The sequence below is a fragment of the Chrysochloris asiatica genome, unplaced genomic scaffold (assembly GCF_000296735.1).
Source record: "Chrysochloris asiatica unplaced genomic scaffold, ChrAsi1.0 scaffold00288, whole genome shotgun sequence".
NCBI lineage: Eukaryota > Metazoa > Chordata > Mammalia > Afrosoricida > Chrysochloridae > Chrysochloris > Chrysochloris asiatica.
This window is the reverse complement of record NW_006408806.1, coordinates 152,985-162,677: the sequence shown is the minus strand read 5'-3', so window position 1 is coordinate 162,677 and position 9,693 is coordinate 152,985.

Below are 9,693 nucleotides of genomic sequence, written 5' to 3'. Positions count from 1 at the left end.
TGCTTCTTGGATTAGAAAGCAATGGATTTCTTGCTTCTGCTACAAATTCCCCTAGTTGTAAGCCTTCTAATCATCTAAATATTCCTTTATATGTGGTTCAGGGTTCTGACACCATCCCCTGAGCCTGCTTGTTCTAGTATTCTGTGTTGTTGCAGATGGAGCTCCTTATTGCACTTCTACCTGATCTGCCATCTTGTTTGTTTGTTTGTTTGTTTTTTTGTATGTTATATTAATGTATTGTTCAATGATTTTTGCATCACCTTTCTTTGGAATGGGCACAAATATGGATTTCTTCTAATCAGTTGGCCAGGTAGCTGTCTTCCAAATTAACTGTTGCAGACATTTGGAATGATCTTTAGCAAAATTATACTTGAATGTGAGATAAATTATATTGCCCCATGATTTCTGCATTCCATTGGGTCACCTCTTCAGAATGAGCACAAATATGAATCTCTTCCAATCAGTTGGTCAGGTAGCTGTCTTTCAATTTTTTGGCATAGACTAGTGTGTGCTTCCAATGCTGCATCAGTTTGTTGAAACATTTCAATTGGCATTCCATCAATTCCTGGAGCCTTGCTTTTCTTTAGTGCCTTCAGTGCAGATGGGTTTTTTTTCCTTTATTACTTTTGGTTCTAGATTGCATGCTACTTCCTGAAATGGTAGAACATAAATAAAAACCTTTCCTGATTTTAAACTACACACTATTCTCTTGTGGTGTTGGCAAAGGGTATTGAATGTACCAAGAAAGAGGATGACCCCCAATGGCATTAATTTGTCACAGTAACTTCTACAATGGACATAAAAATAGTAACAGTTGTGATAATGGTACAGGATCAGGACATGTCTTGTTCTGTTGTGCATAGAGTTGCAGTGATTCAGAACTGACTAGTCACCTAGCAACAATAACAATGCCGTCCAGATTCACATGTGTTATAAGATATTTTGCAGATGCTTCATTATTTTTTTTAATCAATACATAGTATTACATTGCATGCATGTAATGCAATTTATCTATTTATAGGCATTTGGGTTGTGTCTGTGGAGTCCTGGTACAGTGTTGTGGGTTAACACGCTAGACTGCAAGGCTGGTTTGAAATTCAAGGTCAGTGGTTCAAGCTCACCAGCTGCTCCTTGGAAACCTAATACAGGATCGCTTTGAGACAGAATTGACTCAATAGCACTTAACAACAACAACGGATTGTGTCTATCTTTTTGCTGTTGTGAATAGTGCTTCAATAAACATTGGTGAATATATATTTATTGCATCACTGCTTTTAAATTTCTAATATGTGTCCCTAAGAGTGGGATTGCTGGGTCCTAATGTATTTCTATTGCTTCCTTTTGAGGCAGTGCCATTCCTTTTCTCATGGTAGTTGTTTCATTTTACAGTCTTGTACAACAGTGTATTAAAGTTCTAATATCCCTACAACCTCACCAGAATTTGTTGTTTTCTGGAAACATTTTGCTAATGTTTTAGACAAAATATCCTTAGATTAGTAATAACATATATAGATAAATGATTGTGTCATTTTTATGACTCATCTGTTTAATCTCTTGATGACTAACAATGATTTTCCATTTTATGAGCAATTAATAGGTTACAGGGCAGGGAGAAATGCAACAAATCTTTCTAAGCTTCAGAAAGTATTATATCAAATTTTTAGGTGGAGCTGAATATTTAAATATGACACTAGTATATGACATAACACAGAATTATATTGACTCTTAGAACTAGAACTTTTGGTGATCTGATTTAGTCATTTAATTCTGTGTCTCTATGTTTCTATGTAAGACCAAATTTGATTAAGTGACATTCCTAAACCATTTGCTTTTTGACCACAAACAAGTTTAAGGCTTTTTTTTTCTTTCTTTCAGAGTCTAGATAAAAAACGAAGAGCTAAAATATATTATCCTGGTCTATATAAATTTTACAATCTAGGGGAGAAGATATTTATAAGGATGTTTCAAAAATTCATGACAAATGGAATTAAGAGATAATAGAATTTTTCCATAAGCTTTTTGAAGTGACATGCACATATATTAGATCTATAAAGATGCAGATTGTTGTATCCAATGTGCACATAATGCTGTAAGAATATTGCATGGGGACATTTACCTTTCCTAAGTGAAATGGTGAAGGAAACTTTTCAAAGTCAAATGCCATTTGTGAGAAACATTACAGGGTAGGGTATTTGGAATGGATATTGGATAGTTGGAGATAAGGCTGAAAAAGTAGGTTTTAGAAAAATTAAGGAGAAGTTATTTTTCATACTAGGAGCTTGGATTAAGAAGTATAGGCAATTGGAAAATGCTAAAGCTTTAAGGAAATGTATCAAATATAGTTAGAATACTGTAAAGTAGAGAGCAGTTTGTGGGAAAGGGAGATTGGAGGACAAAAGGTTACAGAGGAGACTACTGTAGTGGGAACAGAGGAAAGTGGGAGAAGAGACAATGACAATGCAGTGGAGGGGGTGTTGGAGTCAACAATTGCTTTTCAATTAGAATCAGTCAGATGTAATGCCTAAATAATGTATTCTCTGGTGCATCACATCAATCCCTCTCCTTTGACTCATTGCTGAAAGTAGAGGTTGTCTCAGCTCAAGTGATTAAAGCAATACTTTCAATCCATAAACACAACCTTAGGAAGGAGCTAGTAATTATATCCTAAAGCTATTTAAATTAGTATATCATGTTGTTGTTGTTAAGTACCATTGAGTCAGTTCTGATTCATAGTTTCCCTGTACAGGGTTTCTAACTCTTAAATCTTTGCGGGAGTAGAAAGCCTCATCTTTCTCCTGCAGAGCAGTTTGTGGGCTTGAACCACTGATCAAACCACTGGTTTGCGGTCCAGAATTACATCATAGAAGACAGTAAAACATTGTTAAAAATTCCACAAATGAGTTTTGGTTTTTCTGCTATTTAAATATAGTTTAAGATAAAATGCATAAAAGTGACAGAAACTATATTTTGAAATGCTTGGATATAACTGCATGTATCTTTTTATACTAGCACTTAGGCTAAATTCACCCAAATACTAATAATTCTATAGTTCAGCCTATGCAATTTAAGCCTAGCTATCTTGTCCTGGTGTGGCGCTGTGGGTTAATGTGCAAGACTGCAAAGACTTTTGAACTGCAAGATTGGCAGTTTAAGCTCACCAGCTGCTCCTCGGAAACCCTATACAGGGTTACTATGGGTCGCAACTGACTTGACAACACTTAACAATAACAACAATCTTGTCTTGGTGTGGTGCTGTGGGATAATGTGTCAGACTGCAAAGATGTTTGGACTACAAGGTCGGTGGTTCAAGCTCACCAGCTGCTCCTTGGGTTGCTATGGTTCAAAATCGACTCGACGGCACTTAACAATGTTTTGAGAAAGTCTATCATTTCTTCAGAAACCCTATTCAGGGTCTTTATGGGTTGGAACTGATTTGATAACATTTAACAACAACAACAACAATAACAACAATGTCACAATATTTTGCATGATTATGAAAACAAGGCATTAATTAGGATTACCTGGTCGCCTTTGTGTGAGAGAGATCCAGGTCTGTGTCTCCTTGTGACTTTTGGCTATCCCATGAGTTAACTACATTTCGAAGAATAAGTATTCCAGAACACTTGATTGTGTTCATGAGGAATCTGTACATAGAACAAGGGGACATTGAATGGCTTAAAATCAGCTAAGGTGTGCCAGGGTTTTATCCTTTCACAAGCTTTATTCAATCTATCTGTTGAGTAAATAATCCAAGCAACTAGATTATATGAAGAAGAACATGGCATCAAGATTGGAAGAAGACTTATTAACCTGATATGCAGATGATACAACCTTGCTTGCTGGAAGCAAAGAGGACTTACTGATGAAGATATAATTCTATTGCTCTCAGCATGGACTGCACCTTAATGTAAAGAAAACCAAGATCCTCACAACTGGACTAATAAATAACAGCATGATAAATGGGAAAAAATTAAAGTTGTGCAAGACTTCATTTTTCTTGGATCCACAATCAACACTAATGGAAGTAGCAATCAAGACATCAAACAACACATTGCATTAGGCAAATCTGGTACCCAAAACCTCTTTAAAGTGTTGATGAGCAAAGATATCAATTTGAGAACTAAGGTACGTGTGACCCAAGCTGTGATATTTTCATTCGCCTCATGTGCATGTGAAAGTTGGACAATAAATAAGGAAGACCATCAAAGAATTGATGCATTTTAATTATGGTACTGGAGAAGAATATTGAGAGTAATATAGACCGCTAGGAGAACAAGCAAATCTGTGTTGGAAGAAGTGTAGCCAGAATGCTCTTTAGAAGCAAGTATGGAGAGATTTCATCTCCCATATTTTAGACATATTATAAGTTCCTGGAGAAGGACATCATGCTTGGAAAAGAGGAAGGTAAATGAAAAAGAGGAAGACCTGTAACAAGATAGAATGACACAATGGCAACAGCAATGGGCTCAAGCATAACAACAAGTGTGGGGATGGCTCTGGATCTGGAAGTTTTTCATTCTGTTGTGCATGGAGTTGCTATGATTTGGAACCAACATGACAGCACCTAACAATAGTATGAACTAACTGAGTAGTCATGAATTCCAAAAAGATTCATTCTTAATTTCAAAAGAAACTAACAATTATCAGAGGAAATTTACTTATATACCCCATACTTCCGTTTAGTGAATTTCTTTTGTTATATGAAATTATCTTTTGCAGATATTTAGTGCCACCACAGATCTGGCATTGTGACTTGCTTATTTTTAGTGACGTTTGACCTGCCTGTGTGTACTTGGTGGACTGTCTCAGAGTCCAAGGCTGTGTGATAGTTATAGCTGGTTATTAGTCAGCCAAAACCAAATATAAACAATGTTTGTAAATCTCTTTTCCTCTTTTAGCCTATAACTTTAAAAAGAGAGGTTTATACATTTGCAAGCAAGGAGACAAAAACTTTCCTATTTATATATATCACTAAGCAAGAGTCTGGCATCTTGAGAAATCTGTTTAATTCTTTATACTTTATATTACAAAATTGAAACTGAAGTTTATAAAACAATAGTAACCATTCTTTCAGGTACCCAAACACAAAACAAAGCAAGTCCTAAATTGTATGGAAATAATGTCTTCTCGTGATTGATTTTCAACGTCATATTTTGTGTGATGGTGGTAGGCCGTGGAGCCGTTCTGACTCACAGCAACCCTGCACAGGGTTTCCGAGGCTGTAAATCTTTATGAGAACATAAAGCCTCATCTTTCTTCGGTGGACGGCTGATTGTGCATGATAGCTGAGATAAAAGAATTTGCAGAATGTTAATTTGGAATGTTCAACACAGTTAAAATTTAATATTTTAAAATTTCAAAGAAACCCAGCATTTAGGGATTTTAAATTCTTGTATCTCAATCATTTATAAAAGCCTTTTTCTTTTTTAAAACGTAATTTCAACATAACTGTATTTTTGTATGTTTACAGAAATGCTCATAATAATTAATAAAATACTATTTAAGTTTAACATATTCTACTCAATTTGGACCAAAAACCCCAAAAAACAAAAAGAATTGCAATCTGGTTTAATTTTTATATATTCCAAATGCAAATGTGTTAAAAGATCCTCTCTCAGAGACTATTTCTTTATAAATCAGTGTTCTACAAAATAGCAGTTCAAAGGACAGGGAGACAGAGAAGGTAAATAGAATTGTGGCAGAATTATCCTTCTTTGTTAAGTTTAAAGGCACATCCAAAGAAGAATATTATGGATAAATATTGATGAAAAATACGGACAGGGAAAATTTACAAGCCATGACTAAGCAGCATCTAGCATGCATTGTTATTGTTAAGTACCATGGAGTCAGTTCCAACTCTCAATGATCTTGTATATGGTTTCTGAGGAGCTGCTGGTAGGTTTGAGCCCTCAGTCTACAGCACCCCACCAGGAGTCCTTTCATACTATTGTGATTGTGACTTTTTGGGAACTAGACAACCAGGCCTTTCTTCTGAAGTGACTCTAATTGGTGGTGGTTATGTGCCCTGGAGTCAGTTCTGATTCATAGGGTTTCTGAGGCTATAAACCTGTATAGGGTTTCTGAGGCCATAAATCTTTGCGGAGGCAGTAAGCCTCATCTTTCTCCCATGGAACGACTGGTAGTTTCAAACTGCTGATCTAGAGGTTTGCAGCCCAACTCATAACCATTATGTTACCAGACGTGCCTCTGGGTGGACTCAAACGGCCAGCTTTTTAGCTAGCCAAGGACATTAACTATTTGCACCACTCAGGGATTAAAAGAGAAAAGAAAAGAAAAAAATGAATACAATATCATAAAGCAAAAAATATACCCTATTCTGAGTATCCAAATTGTCATTGCCACTGTGAAGAAAGCCCCTTATGACACGGAATCAACATGGGATGAGATGGCTCGTGGGATAGATCTGTCCTAACTTGTCAACGTAGATGAATCTGAACGGATCCTGCCGCTGTTGCTGTGCGGGGTTTCCAAGACGGTAGATCCTTACAGAACAGAAAGCCTCATCTTTCTCATGAGAAGTGGCTGGTGAGTTTGAACTGCAGATCTTCAGGTTAGCAGTCCAACACGTAATCCACTATGCTGTGAGGGAAACCCATCCTAGAGAATGATTATGTAGATATTCACTTTTATAGATAGGTGGTGTTGTTAAGTGCCGTCGAGTCGGTTCTGACTCATAGAGATCCTGTATAGGGTTTCTGAGGAGTCCCTTGTAGTGTACCCAAAGTTTCCTTGCAGTTTAAGAGAGGTTCGGGAAAAGAGATAAGGAGAGAGAGTCAGGGACAGAAAGAGAGTTCCTTAAGGTCGTAAATTCTCAGAAGTCTTGGAAAGAAGCAGAACAAGCTGATGCTCTTTGACCCTGTCAGAGATTCACTGATATAGGATCCTTTTTAGAAAACCTCAGAGGAGCTTTGGTAGCGTAGTGGTTACGAATCGGGCTGCGAACTACAAGGTCAGCAGATCGAAACTTACCAGGTGTTCCGCAGGAGAAGTATGAGGCTTTCTGCTCCCGTAAAGATTTACAGCCTCAGAAACCCTATACAGGGTCGCTATGAGTCGGAACCGACTCCATGGCACTTAACAACAACGTGTATGGATATTCTCAGGTTTTGGTGATAAAAAACAGGGCCTTAAATTATTCAGGCTAAATTGCACACGGATAGACAACCCGTGCATTTCAGTTCCCCTGTGACCAATTTTGGGAAGGAGCCCTGGTGGCTCAATAATTAGGTGTTGACCTGAAAACTGAACCCACCAGCCACTCTGTGGAAGAAAGATGTGGCAGTCTGCTTCTGTAATGATTTACAGACTTGGAAACCCTATGGAACAGTTCTATTCTGTTCTATCTATCTGGTTGCTATGAATTGAAATAGATTCGACAACAATGGGCTCAGTATTTGGTTTTGGTGATCCATTGCGGAGAGTCCAGCAGTGATAACTCAGGCTTGGTCACTGCCCCACAGATGATAAAAAGTGATGGACACAGTGGGATCCACATCTACTGCTTTGTATGCTATGCATCCCTAATGATCAAGTTCACGAATGTAAGTGCTGCACAGAAAACAGCAATGTTTCTGGTATCTTATCTACGTTAAGGAAAAGCTTTTTGCCATGTATAACTTTTACAGAGTTAAAATCAATGGAGAAGGATTTCAACATATTCAAGAAATTTAATAGCTGTTTAACCATGTCTATAATTTTACTAATATACTTGATTTTTACAAGAGATAAATAAAATAAAAGCCAGTTTAGACAGAAACTATAAATAATGGCAATGGTATGAATCATGGAATAAGCAATTGTTCACTGACCTGGAAGTCTTGTCTGTTCTGGCCTAGAAAATTCTGGTCTTATGTGTTATGTGGAATATAGATATCAGTGTTTAACAGGGCTTAAATCTCAATCTGCTGCCATAAACTTGTTTCTGAGTTTAGACTATTTGTTTGAACCAGTTCTCTAAAAAAGAGACCATATTTATAAAGCGATACTAGGGCTGCTATTTGGAGTGTCTGAAAAACTACTGAGCAAAACAATTCTTTGTTTACATATTGAACAGAATGAATAGTGAGGATTTGGAAGATCCTTTTCGATCCCTGACAAGTGGCAGGGAAAAGAGATTTATCAATTTTCCAGCTGTTTGGAGTGAAACAAAACACTACGGGATTCACATTTCATATCAGAGTTGTTTAACCAGCAAAATGCTGAAGTGATTAAATATGAAACCACATAGCTGAGGCTCAGGAAAGCTGTTTGGTCAGAAATGTTTCTGGAACGAGCCTTCAGTTTTAGTTATTTCTGTTCCATTGGACGGTGATGCAATGTGCTATAGTCAGCAAAATTATTCACAGAGGAAAGTTTACTTTGGTGGTTTTAAGGTGTCTTCTTTCAGAATTTTGATGTGGCAGCACATCCTCTAACAGTTCATTTCCTCAGAGGTATGAAGTGAGAGCCAAACCCTGGAAAAACAAAAGTTTAAGATCTCTCATCTCACTGTGAACCCTTTCCATGCTTAAACATAGAAGATGTTCTAGAAATCTCACCTAAATGAAACATCACTACGAAGGCTTTCAGCATTCCCTATGCAAGGGACCCAAGGCATATTTCTCACTAGAAAAAAAATGAGAGAAGATGACTTTGCCAGCACCATGCTTTGACTAGTCATGAAACTGAAGCTAATATGAATGAATCAATCTTGTTTTTCCAATAGCAACATAGTTGGAGAATTTAAAAAAAGTTTCTGTGTGTCTTAGTTACTTGGTGCTGTTGAAACACAAATACAGCAAGTGGATGGTTTTACATAACAGAACAATTCTGGAGGTTAAAAGTTCAAATGAGGGCCTTGGCTATGCTGATTTCTCTCTTATTGGTCCTTGTTTTGTAGATGACTGCCACATGATGTTTATCTTCCTTGTGTCTGTGTCTCTGGGTCTGTTCATAGGCTGGAGACAGAGCAAACTTTAGGGAAACACCTTTTGGAATTGATTGATGGATTGTTGTTGTTAGGTGCTATTGAGTTAGTTCAGACTTTTAACAACCTATTGTGTTAAAATGGAACGAAACACTGCCCAGTCCCCCACCATCCTTACAATTGTTTGAGCTAATTGTTGAGTCACTGTGTCAATGAACCTCATTTTCACTGACCTTCTACTTTATCAAGCATGTTGCCTTCTCCAGGGCCTGGTCTATCCTGATAACATGTCCAAAGTATGAGAAACTAAGAAGTCTCACCATCATATCTTTTAAGGAGCAATCTAGCTGTACTTCTTCCAAAACAGATTTGTTCATTCTAGCCAAAGGTGTATTCAATTTTCTTCTTCGACACCATAATTCAAATGCAATGATTCTTCTCTGGTCTTCCTTATTCATTATCCAGCTTTCACTTGGCTATGAGACTGCTGAAAATAAGAGACTTGGTTCAAGCACAACTTAGTTCTAAAAGTGACATTTCCCACCCCACCCCCCCTTTGCCCATTGCAATATTTTGTTTGATTTCTTGACTGCTGCTTCCTTGAGCTTTGATTGTAGATCCAAATAAAATAAAATCTTAATAACTTCAATCTTTTCTCTGATCATCATGATTTTATGTTTTGGTTCAGTTATGAAGGATTTTGTTTTGATTGATGGATTACTTAATAGTCAGTAATCTGTTCTACTGAAGTCCAATTGATTTAACTA